This window comes from Pseudophryne corroboree, chromosome 3 (assembly GCF_028390025.1).
Source record: "Pseudophryne corroboree isolate aPseCor3 chromosome 3, aPseCor3.hap2, whole genome shotgun sequence".
NCBI lineage: Eukaryota > Metazoa > Chordata > Amphibia > Anura > Myobatrachidae > Pseudophryne > Pseudophryne corroboree.
The window spans coordinates 143,460,070-143,472,912 of NC_086446.1; positions in this window are offsets into that span (position 1 = coordinate 143,460,070).

The window sequence follows — 12,843 nt, forward strand, 5'->3', positions numbered from 1 at the left end:
GGACAGCATCTCTTATATGCCCCAGGGTCAATAAAATAGTATCCTTGTCTAGGCTATCCATCCCCTCAGATAAGGCATTTGTCCATGCCGCTACAGCACTACACACCCAGGTCGACGCAATTGCCGGTCTGAGTAAGGTACCTGAATGTGTATAAATGGACTTCAGGGTAATCTCCTGTTTGCGGTCAGCACACTCTTTGAGGGTAGCCGTATCCTGGGACGGGAGGGCTACCTTCTTGGATAAGCGTGTTAATGCTTTGTCCACCCTAGGGGAGGATTCCCATCGTAACCTATCCGTTGATGGGAAAGGATACGCCATAAGAATCCTTTTGGAAATCTGCAGTCTTTTATCTGGAGATTTCCAAGCTTTTTCACATAACTCGTTCAGCTCGTGTGAGGGGGGAAAGGTTACCTCAGGCTTCTTTCCCTTGTACATATGTACCCTCTTGTCAGCGACAGGGGGTTACTCTGTGATGTGCAAAACATTTTTTATTGCCATAATCATAAATCGAATGGATTTTGCCAATTTTGGCTGTAACTTTGCATCATCGTAATCGACACTGGAGTCAGAATCCGTGTCGGTATCTGTGTCAACAAACTGGGATAGTGGGCGCTTATGAGACCCTGACAGTCCCTGCAACATAGGATCAGGCATGACTGTCCCAAAGCTTCTGCCTTGTCTAATCTTTTGTGCAATGAGTTTACACTAGCATTTAAAACATTCCACATATCCATCCAATCAGCTGTCGGCGGAGACACCACATTCATTTGCTCCCGCTCCTCTCTAATATAGCCTTCTTCCTCAGACATGTCGACACACGTGTACCGACACACCACACACACAGGGAATGCTTTTTCTGAAGACAGTTTCCCCACAAGGCCCCTTGGAGAGACAGAGAGGGAGTATGCCAGCACACACCCCTGCGCTATATAACCCAGGAATAAAACAGTAACTTAATGTTTGCCCAGTAGTGCTGCTGTATGTAATTTGCGAATTATGTGCCCCCCCCCCCCTCTTTTCAACCCTCTTGTCTAACGTGGTATAAGCAGGGTAGAGTCCGGGGAGCTTCCTCTCAGCGGTGCTGTGGAGAAAAAATGGCGCTGGTGAGTGCTGAGGGAGAAGCCCCGCCCCCTCGGAGGCGGGCTTCTGTCCCGCTTAAACTGTAAAATTGGTGGGGGCTCATACATATATACAGTGCCCAGCTGTATATATGTTATATTTTTGCGAAAGAGGTTTATATTGCTGCCCAGGGCGCCCCCCCTGCGCCCTGCACCCTTACAGTGACCGGAGTATGTGAGGTGTATGGGAGCAAAGGCACACAGCTGCAGTGCTGTGCGTTACCTCAGTGAAGATCATGAAGTCTTCTGCCGCCTCTGAAGTCTTCTTTTCTTCTCATACTCACCCGGCTTCTATCTTCCGGCTCTGCGAGGGGGACGGAGGCGCGGCTCTGGGACGGACGGCGAGGGTGAGATCCTGCGTACCAATCCCTCTGGAGCTAATGGTGTCCAGTAGCCTAAGAAGCAGGACCTTGCAACTCAGAGAGTAGGGCTGCTTCTCTCCCCTCAGTCCCTCGATGAGGGAGTCTGTTGCCAGCAGTGCTCCCTGAAAATTAAAAACCTAACAAAATACTTTCTGTCAGAAAGCTCAGGAGAGCTCCTGAAAAGCACCCAGTCTCCACTGGGCACAGTATCAAACTGAGGTCTGGAGGAGGGGCATAGAGGGAGGAGCCAGTGCACACCCAGAACTAAAGTCTTTCTTAAAGTGCCCATGTCTCCTGCGGAGCCCGTCTATCCCCATGGTCCTTACGGAGTCCCCAGCATCCTCTAGGACTTTAGAGAAAATAGGATTTTAATACCTACTGGTAAATCCTTTTCTCTTAGTCCGTAGAGGATGCTGGGCACCCGTCCCAGTGCGTACTGTGTCTGCAGTTATTAAATGGCCCTTAACTCCAGAACATTTATGTGGAGACAACTTTCCTGACTTGACCATCTTCCTTGGATGTTTTCCCCCTGTGTGACCGCTCCCCAGCCTCGGAGGGTTGCATCCGTGGTCCCTAGGATCCCGTCCTGGATCCCAAACCATCGCCCCTCTAGGTGGTGAGAACTGTGCAGCCACCAATGGAGTGAGATTCTGGTCTTGGAAGACAGTATTATCCTCCGGTGCATGTGTAGGTGGGATCCGGACCACTTGTCCAACAGGTCCCACTGGAACACTCTGGCATGGAGCCTGCCAAACTGAATGGCCTCGTAGGCCGCAACCATCTTCCCCAGCAACCGAATGCATTGATGGATTAACACTCTTGCTGGTTTCAGAATTTGTTTGACCAGACTCTGGATCTCCAGAGCCATTCCACTAGAAGAAAACCTCTTCTGTGTCAGGAACATGTAAGTAGGCATCCTTTATGTCTACCAAAACCAGGAAATCTCCTTTATCCCCCGGACTGGAGATCACTACCCTGAGAGATTCCATCTTGAAATTGAATTTCTTTAGGTAGAAATTAAGGGATTTCAGATTTAAGATTGGTCTGACTGAGCCGTCCGGCTTCGGGACCACGAAGAGGCTTGAATAAAAACCTTCTCCCTGCTGACTAAGGCTGATTTGAACAATCGGTGAGGGGGAACTTCTTGAAACCCCAGTTTGTACCCTTGGGACACTATTTGTAAAACCCACGAGTCCAGGTCCGAATGAATCCAGAACTGACTGAAGAGTTTTAGACGTGCCCCCCAGTGGTGGAACTAGCGAGCAGTGGGCCCATGTGCGACAAAATGGCTTGGGCCCCCCCCCCTTCCCTTCCCATCCAAGTCCACCCCCTCACCCCTGGAGAGGATCTGGTTAGGGGGGCCTGCTCAGGGAAGTGGATACCTAGCAACAGTGCCGTAACTAGACATTTTAGCAGTGTGTGCAAGAAACGGCATTGGAGCCCCACCCCTGCATGCAAAACAGGGGCAGTGCGCGCCGTAGGCGCGCGCAAAAAAACATAGTGGCGTGGCTTCGTGGTTAAGGGGTGTGGCCACAAAATAATACCAATTCATAAAACGGTGCACAGTAGTCTCCATTATTCAAATTACGCCGCACAGTAGCACCACTACACCAGGTAGAGACCCTTTTACACCTTACGGCGGACAGATTCCTCTTTTTACACATTACAGCAGACAGCGTCCTCTTTTTACACATTACAGCAGACAGCGTCCCCTTTTTACACATTACGGCAGACAGCATCCCCCTTTTTTACACAACGGCAGACAGCGTGCCCTTGTTACACATAGCGGCAGACAGCGTACATTTTTTTCACATAACGGCAGACAGCCTGCCCTTGTTAAACATAGCGGCAGACAGCGTACACTTTTTACACATAACGGCAGACAGCCTGCCCTTGTTAAACATAGCGGCAGACAGCGTACACTTTTTTCACATAACAGCAGTCAGCCTGCCCTTGTTACACATAATGGCAGACATCGTACACTTTTTACACATTACAGCAGACAGCTTGCCCTTGTTACACATTACAGCAGACAGCTTGCCCTTGTTACACATTATGGCAGACAGCGTGCCCTTGTTACACATTACGGCAGACAGCATCCCCCTTGTTACACATTACGGCAGGCAGATTCCCCCTTGTTACACATTGCGGCAAGCAGATTCCCCCTTTTTACACATTGCGGCAAGCAGCTTCCCCCTTTTTACACATTGCGGCAGGCAGATTCCCCCTTTTTACACATTGCGGCAGGCAGTCCCCCTTTTTACACATAGCTGCAGGCAGATTCCCCCTTTTTACACATAGCGGCAGGCAGATTCCCCCTTTTTACACATTGCGGCAGGCAGTCCCCCTTTTTACACATAGCTGCAGGCAGATTCCCCCTTTTAACACATAGCTGCAGGCAGATTCCCCCCTTTTACACATAGCTGCAGGCAGATTCCCCCTTTTTACACATAGCGGCAGGCAGATTCCCCCTTTTTACACATAGCGGCAGGCAGATTCCCCCTTTTTACACATAGCGGCAGGCAGATTCCCCCTTTTTACACATAGCGGCAGGCAGTCCCAACAAAGAAAGAAAGAGACGAAAGAAAGAAAGAAAGAAAGAAAGAAAGAAAGAAAGAAAGAAAGAAAGAAAGAAAGAAGAAAGAAAGAAAGAAAGAATGAAAGAAAGAAGAATTATACTTACCCTCTCCGCTGGCTCAGGCTCCTCGTGCAGCTTGACGATTCCCGGGCAGTAGAGAAGGAGGAGGAGGGAGGTGGAGGAGGGAGCCGCAGCAGCGCTGTCTTATTGGTGGAGGCGCTGCTGCTGCTGCCCCTCTGCTTCACTATAGGCTGTTCTCGGAAGACAGCCTATAGTGAAGCAGAGGGGCAGCAGCAGCAGCGCCTCCACCAGTAACAAAGCGCTGCTGCGGCTCCTTCCTTCACCTCCCTCCTCCTCCTCCTCCCGCCCGTGCCGCTGCTCCTCTCATCTCCAAGCGACCCTCCTCCCTCTTCGTGTGTTACAGAGGCGGCAGCGTGTCTGGTGCTGCAGCTGCTGCCCGTAGTGCCCTGGCCTGATCTGTTCGTTACGACGGGCGGGCGGCGGGAGTCGCAGGACGCAGACCTGACGGGAGCGCTGGTGTGACGGCTGGAGTCGCAGGACGCAGACCTGACGGGAGCGGCTGCGGCATGATACAATGAGTCATTGTGACTCATTGTAATGCCGGCGGCTGTGGGCCCTTGAGTGCGGCGGGGCCCCAGTGCAATGCACTGCCTGCCCTGCCAGTAGTTCCGCTTCTGGTGCCCCCCACTGGTGTGGGCTCCTGCAAGAGAGCCCCAGCGTCATGCAGTGGATTTGGCAGAAGCAGAGGACTCTGCTCCTGCGATCTTGAAGAGGCTTCTTGGAGTCAGCATCAGCATTCCCTTGGTGAATCCACAATGCCCTACTATCCGAGACTGCCATGAAATTGGCCCGTGAGCACTTGTGCCCGGTGTAGGATTTTTAAATATGTGTAGTTTACTGTATGCAAGGGTTTAAAACCTTTTAGGAACTGAGATCTAAGGTGTATTACATGTAGTTTAAAAAAAACAAAAAAGGTTTATTTTATGGCAGTAGTTTCCAAACTGGGGTTCTTGCACTGGTAGCATAGTTTGGTGGTCCAGGACCAATTAAAATTATTTATACTTTATTAAATTGGCAAAACCATTCCCTCACAACATAACTGAACCTGAGGATGACATGCTATAGACACAATTTACTTAATTTTATATTTTTTTCTGAATTTCTCAATAAAAAAAACTTTGGCCTAGGGGTGCCGTGAAACAAATTTTGATACTATTTATTTATATAGTGCTCTTTCTCCAACAGGACTTGAGATATGGCTTCTGGAACTGAACACAGGATTCTAAATGTGGCTGTACCAAGGACCTACAGTGGCATTACAGGTTGAGTATCCCTTATCCAAAATGCTTGGGACCAGAGGAATTTTGGATATCGGATTTTTCTGTATTTTGGAATAATTGCATACCATAACGAGATATTATGGTGATGGGACCTAAATCTAAGCACAGAATGCATTTATGTTTCATATATACCATATACACACAGCCTGAAGGTCATTTTAGCCAATATTTTTTATAACTTTGTGCATTAAACAAAGTGTGTGTACATTCACAGAATTCATTTATGTGTCATATACACCTTATACACACAGTCTGAAGTTCATTTAATACAATATTTTTAATAACTTTGAGTATTAAACAAAGTTTGTGTACACTGAGCCATCAAAAAACAAAGGTTTCACTATCTCAGTCTCACTCAAAAAAGTCCGTATTTCGGAATATTCCGTATTTCGGAATATTTGGATATGGTATACTCAACCTGTATTACTTTTTTCTGCTACTGGTTCTTTACCTATGCAAACAAGCATCTGACTTGCCTTTCCTATTGCTTTGTTACATTGCTCACCTGAAATAGTAATACTTAGATAGCTTTCCTCTTGCCATTATAATGCCCTTAATATTATAGTTAGCCTTTGTATTTTTGAGACGTGTATGATTTTGCATTTTTTGGCATTAAATGTTGCCATGTTCTTGACCATTCCTCTAGTCCAGGGGCGGAACTGCCAGAGACAACGGAGTCAGTTGCCGCCGGGCTCCAGCCCTAAAGGGGCTTCCTCCATTGCCCTCCGGCTGTTACGTGCCCTTCCTACTAAATAGACAAAGGCGCTACCAGCAGGGTCTCGCAGTTTGTACATTCCATGCCGTAACACCCTTCTTTCCACCTTTTTCAAGACCCAGCCCAGCAGCCTCGCCGCTGCCACCACCGCTAGCTGCAGCACTGCCAGCGGTGGGGTGCCCCTGCTTCTTCTCACACCACAGATAGCTGGGCAGCACTGCAACTGCCTGCCTGATTGCTCCGCCCCCTTCCGGCTCCCAAGCACCTCTGCTGCCCAGTGATCCAGGAGCCTGCTGCTAGGAAGAAGTGGCCGAGCTTCAGCAAGCGAGTCTGGACACTGGCGGAGGAAGCCATGATAACCAGATAATGGGGAGTGGAGAGCCAGTTCCAAGGTAATACTTTATACAGCTGGTTGAGATCCTGGTCGGTGGATATGGATTCCAAGAAAACCCTGGAGGTGCTTCCTTTCAAGGGAGACACTCTCTTTGGAGAAGACCTCAATAAGATTGTAGCTGATCTGGCTACTGCTAAAACAGCTTGCCTACCTAGTATGACTCCTACCACGCAGAAGGCTAAAAGTACTTTCCCTTGGCCCTTTCATCCTCAAGGTAAAGCGTACCCAAGGTCAGGCATACCCAAAGCAAGCTCATGCTTCCAGACCTGCCAAGCCCAGACTGAAGCAAGCCTGGGCTGCCTATCAGCCTGCTTCCAAAACGGACAAGCCTGCCGCATGACGGTGCAGGCCTCCCTCTGGGGGATCCCAGGGTGGGGGGCCCAACTTCTAGGTTTGGCATAATTCTAAGCTAGAGAATTCTGTTTGGAGCTTACCTTGTACTTTGTGAAGAAATAATCAGCATTGTGGCTGAGCAGATACATGTAGTGTGTGGCTGCAAACTGCATGGATCTGCTGCGTTGTAATGCTGATACTTTTTTTTTCAAAGTACCAATAGCTTCATATAATGTTCACAATTTTTATGCAGGATCAAATAGCTCAATAGGTAGGGTGTTTGATTAGAATTCAACAGGTTATAGGTTTGAATCCTGGGTATGGTAGTTTGAGATGTGTTATTTAATAAAGTATGTTGTTCTGACTGCCGGCATCCTATCACCTGGGATATCATACTAAATAAATGGAGTTGATCAATTTTTTTTTATTTTTTTTTTAAACTAGGGACAATTTCCAGATACTTTTCTTTATAACTGAGATTGCCCCCTGGAACTTCACATCAGTTGACAACTATGCATGAGTGGGCAGTGCTTGCTCTGGATCTGCCCACCCATTTATGTGCCGTCATAAAAGAAAGCACAACTGACAGTTATCCTGGGCGTACACTACACAATTATCTGTCAGGCTATCTATCCAGTCTGGATGGATGGAATGAAAATCTGGTAATGTATAGGAGCAAATGTCAATTAACCATTTGCTCCCAAACACTAGAAAAGTGGTCAAAAATGGTCATTACACAAATTGGTTAAACCCAAAATTTAACCAATTTGTTTAGGGGACCATTTTTGTCCATTTTCTAGTGTTTGAGAGTAAATCGTTGATGGTCATGTGCTCACATAGATAACCGGATCTCTATTCCAACCAGCCAGTGTTGGAGATATGGTCTGCCAGATTACATAATGCATACCAGAGCCATAACTAGACTTTTTGGTGCCCTGTGACAGATAATTATATGCCCCCCCCCCCTCCCCATTTTTGCAATATGGACAAAAGGCGCATGCCTTGTGGGGAAGGGGCATAACAAGATTGGTCTCAGAGAAAGCACATGAGATATGAAGATATATCTAGTATACTTGACACTCAATGGTTTGTGGTATTGCCGGGGTGCCCTCCTTAAATGCATATACAGTCACACATGGCGTGTTTGTGCAAATGGCATATCAGCAGTCAGCACTAACTGGTGACATGCCATTTGTACAAGTAAGCCAGAGGTTCCCAAACTGTGTGCCGTGGCTCCCTGGGGTGCCTCGGGACACTTGCAGGGGTGCCCTGGGTTGGTGGTCCAGGACCAATTCAAATTATTCATGGTCAATATAATAGGCAAAACCAGTGCTGGTGGCTGCCAGTCATAAAATATGTGGCCAAACAGAATCAAATCTTGTCCCTCACCACACAACTGACCTTTAGGATGACATATAAACGTGATCAACTTAATGTAATATTTCTTTCTAAATTTCTCAATAAGAAATTTTTGGCCTAGTGGTGCCGTGAAAAAAATTCTGATATTCTAGGGCGCCGTGATTCAAAAAAGTTTGGAAACCACTGAAGTAAGCCATGTGTGACTAATATATAAACATACTTTATTAAATAACACCTCAAACTATCATACCCTGGATTCAAACCTATAACCTGTTGAATTCTAATCAAATACCCTACCCATTGAGCTACTTGATCCTGCATCTATTCTAACCTCCAAAAATAGATTCAGTTGCATTTTCCAGCGTGTTTTGTTTGCGCCTTTGCAAATATCTTACATCGACAAACTTATTTAGTACTATTTTGCAAATAGGGTTACATTGTCGCAACATTGTGTTCCCTAATTGCTTGATTTTTTTAAATGCAACAATTGATAAAGACACCTGATAATTGCTCTGTGGAGTCTTATTTTGTGTCTACTTCTTATCTACATTTAATTCCCTACCTCTAATCAAGGCATTTTTAAATGCTGGGGGCTGCCAGGACGTGAGGCCTACCTAGACTTTAGATCTGAATTTGAATGTACTTGTGAACTAACTTAATTTCCTACTTCTAAATTCATTCCTAAATTCACTACTTACATTAATCCTGTAGTTGGGCATTTTGAGCCTTCAATTGTGGGCATTGTTTTGTGTCCAGACCAGCAGCTGGTGGTGTGCATTTGCTGGAAAGGCATCGAAGACCTCCGATATGCTGCATCTCCTGATGTGTGTCTCCCTCAAGTGGCTGTCAGCAAATGCATGCAAGACACCCCATTCCAAGCTGATTGTGACATCACGGAACATGCATCATAGAACAGGCATGCTAGAATATGGGTCTTCAACCTGCGACCCTCCAGCTGCTGTGGAACTACATATACCAGCATGCCCTGCCTCAGTTTTAGCATACCTTAATAGCAAAACTGTGGCAGGGCATGCTGGGATGTGTAGTTTCACAGCAGCTGGAGAGCCACAGGATGAAGACCCATGTGCTAAAGCCAAGCCGCAGGTACATTGAATGCTAGCAAGCTGAATGTTTAAATCATTTTTGTTCCGCAGCATTCCAATGCGGAAGATTCCATGGAACCAGAGATTATTCCATTGAGAAGGACATGCTGCCTTGATGACTGCACTGTGCAAATTAAATCACGGAGCCAGTTGGCTTGTGGGTGGCTCTGGTGACTGGGTGGTTGGGTGGGCGGTGTGTCGGAGGTGGAGCACATGCAAATGAATGTGTATCATCCAGCTAGTGAGAGTGAAAACTCATGCAGGAGTGTGCCTGCTTGTCAGTGGGTTATGCACCTTGCCAGGCGTCAAATCTACATGGAGCAGCTGGAGGGGACAAGAGCAGGTTTGCAAAATATAGATAGAAGAGCATATATGCTGGCGCATTCTCCATGATTGTGTCAGCTTATGTTTTGGTGCACTGCACTTTCCTTCACTAAGTTTTAGCCATTTTGGTTAAACGCAAGTGTAGTTGCTTCTCGCCCTTTTGGCTGTGATCTTGTATCGTGGTTGAAGAGTCTGCTGGAGGGATTGTTTTCTTCATTGGCGAGAGACTGAAGATATTCCAGGATGGAAGGCTTGGGAACACTATCCGTTTTTCAGTTGTGGAAGAGTTGAAAGACCGGATTGGACTACATTCTATAGTAAAGGATATCTTTGTATTTATTAATCCTCCATTTATATGTGTCTGTCTTTCAATAAAGCTTCGGGCTTGTGATTCCTTCACCCTCTTACACTCCACACCCATAGCCTTATTAACTGTTGTATTATTGTATTTAAATGTATAGTGCAGTTCATGATTTATAGTGTAGGCTGGCCTGTGCTGTAGTTCTTGAACTGTACTATACCGACAGCATTTGTATTGTGTTTTGGCTGTGCTGCAACACGGTACTTATGTGTGTAATGTTTATGTATGTTTTTTTGCTTCTTTATGTCAATAAAGACTGCTTTTTCAATCCAATATCTGAAAACAATCAATGTTTATCTTTGATGGCAATAGAAGTGGTATGATATTTGCTGCTTTTTAAAGGCAATATCTGATATGTCCCCTATCTGGGAACCATATATTAAATGGCTTTTCAGAAAAGGGAGATGGGAGAAGAGCTTTCAGTACTTGTAGGACCGATGCTCATTTCCTATTCTAGCCTCCAAAAACAGATTCAGTTGCATTTTCCAGCGTGTTTTGGATGCGCCTTTGCAAATGTCTTACATCGACAAACTTATTTAGTACTATTTTGCAAATAGGGTTACATTGTTGCAACATTGTGTTCCCTAATTGCTTGATTTTTTAAATGCAACAATTGATAAAGACACCTGATAACTGCTCTGTGGAGTCTTATTTTGTGTCTACTTCTTATCTACATTTAATTCTCTACCTCTAATCAAGGCATTTTTAAATGCTGGGGGCTGCCAGGACGTGAGGCCTACCTAGACTTTAGATCTGAATTTGAATGTACTTGTGAACTAACTTAATTTCCTACTTCTAAATTCATTCCTAAATCCACTACTTACATGAATCCTGTAGTTGGGCATTTTGGGACTTCGATTGTGGGCATTGTTTTGTGTCCAGACCAGCAGCAGGTGGTGTGCATTTGCTGGAAAGGCATCGAAGACCTCCGATATGCTGCATCTCCTGATGTGTGTCTCCCTCAAGTGTTTGTCAGCAAATGCCTGCTAGACACCCCATTCCAAGCTGATTGTGACATCACGGTACATGCATCATAGAACAGGCATGCTAGAACATGGGTCTTCAACCTGCGACCCTCCAGCTGCTGTGGAACTACACATCCCAGCATGCCCTGCCTCAGTTTTAGCATACCTTAATAGCAAAACTGTGGCAGGGCATGCTGGGATGTGTAGTTTCACAGCAGCTGGAGGGCCACAGGATGAAGACCCATGTGCTAGAGCCAAGCCGCAGGTACATTGAATGCTAGCAAGCTGAATATTTAAATCCTTTTTGTTCCGCAGCATTCCAATGTGGAAGATTCCATGGAACCAGAGATCCTTCCATTGAGAAGGACATGCTGCCTGAATGACTACACTGTGCAAATTAAATCACGGAGCCGGTTGGTTTGTGGGTGGCTCTGGTGACTGGGTGGTTGGGTGGGTGGTGTGTCGGAGGTGGAGCACATGCAAATGATTGTGTATCATCCAGCTAGTGAGAGAGAAAACTCATGCAGGAGTGTGCCTGCTTGTCAGTGGGTTATGCACCTTGCCAGACGTCAAATCTACATAGAGCAGCTGGAGGGGACAAGAGCAGGTTTGCAAAATATAGATAGAAGAGCATATATGCTGGCACATTCTCCATGATTGTGTCAGCTTATGTTTTGGTCCACTGCACTTTCCTCAACTAAGTTTTAGCCATTTTTGTTAAGCTCAAGTGTAGTCGCTTCTCGGCATTTTGGCTGTGATCTTGTATCGTGGTTGAAGGGTCTGCTGGAGGGAGGGATTGTTTTCTTCATTGGCGAAAGACCAAAGATATTCCAGGATGGAAGGCTTGGGAACACTATCCGTTTTTCAGTTGTGGAAGAGCACAGAGGTCGGATTGGACTACATTCTATAGTAAAGGATACCTTTCTATTTATTGCCCCTCCCCTTATGTGTGTCTGTGTTACAATAAAGCTTCGGTCTTGTGATTCCCTCACCCTCTTACACTCCACACACATAGCCTTATTAACTGTTGTATTATTGTATTGTTTAAATGTATAGTGCAGTTCATGATTTATAGTGTAGGCTGGCCTGTGCTGTAGTTCTTGAACTGTACTATACCGACAGCATTTGTATTGTGTTTTATCTGTGCTGCAACACAGTACTTATGTGTGTAATGTTTATGTATGTTTTTTTGCTTCTTTATGTCAATAAAGACTGCTTTTTCAATCCAATATCTGAAAACAATCAATGTTTATCTTTGATGGCAATAGAAGTGGTATGATATTTGCTGCTTTTGAAAGGCAATATCTGATATGTCCCCTATCTGGGAACCATATATTAAATGGCTTTTCAGAAAAGGGAGATGGTAGAAGAGCTTTCAGTACTTGTAGGACCGATGCACATTTCCTATTCTAGCCTCCAAAAACAGATTCAGTTGCATTTTCCAGCGTGTTTTGGATGCGCCTTTGCAAATGTCTTACATCGACAAACTTATTCAGTACTATTTTGCAAATAGGGTTACATTGTTGCAACATTGTGTTCCCTAATTGCTTGATTTTTTAAATGCAACAATTGATAAAGACACCTGATAACTGCTCTGTGGAGTCTTATTTTGTGTCTACTTTTTATCTACATTTAATTCTCTACCTCTAATCAAGGCATTTTTAAGTGCTGGGGGCTGCCAGGATGTGAGGCCTACCTAGACTTTAGATCTGAATTTGAATGTACTTGTGAACTAACTTAATTTCCTACTTCTAAATTAATTCCTAAATTCACTACTTACATGAATCCTGTAGTTGGGCATTTTGGGACTTCGATTGTGGGCATTGTTTTGTGTCCAGACCAGCAGCAGGTGGTGTGCATTTGCTGGAA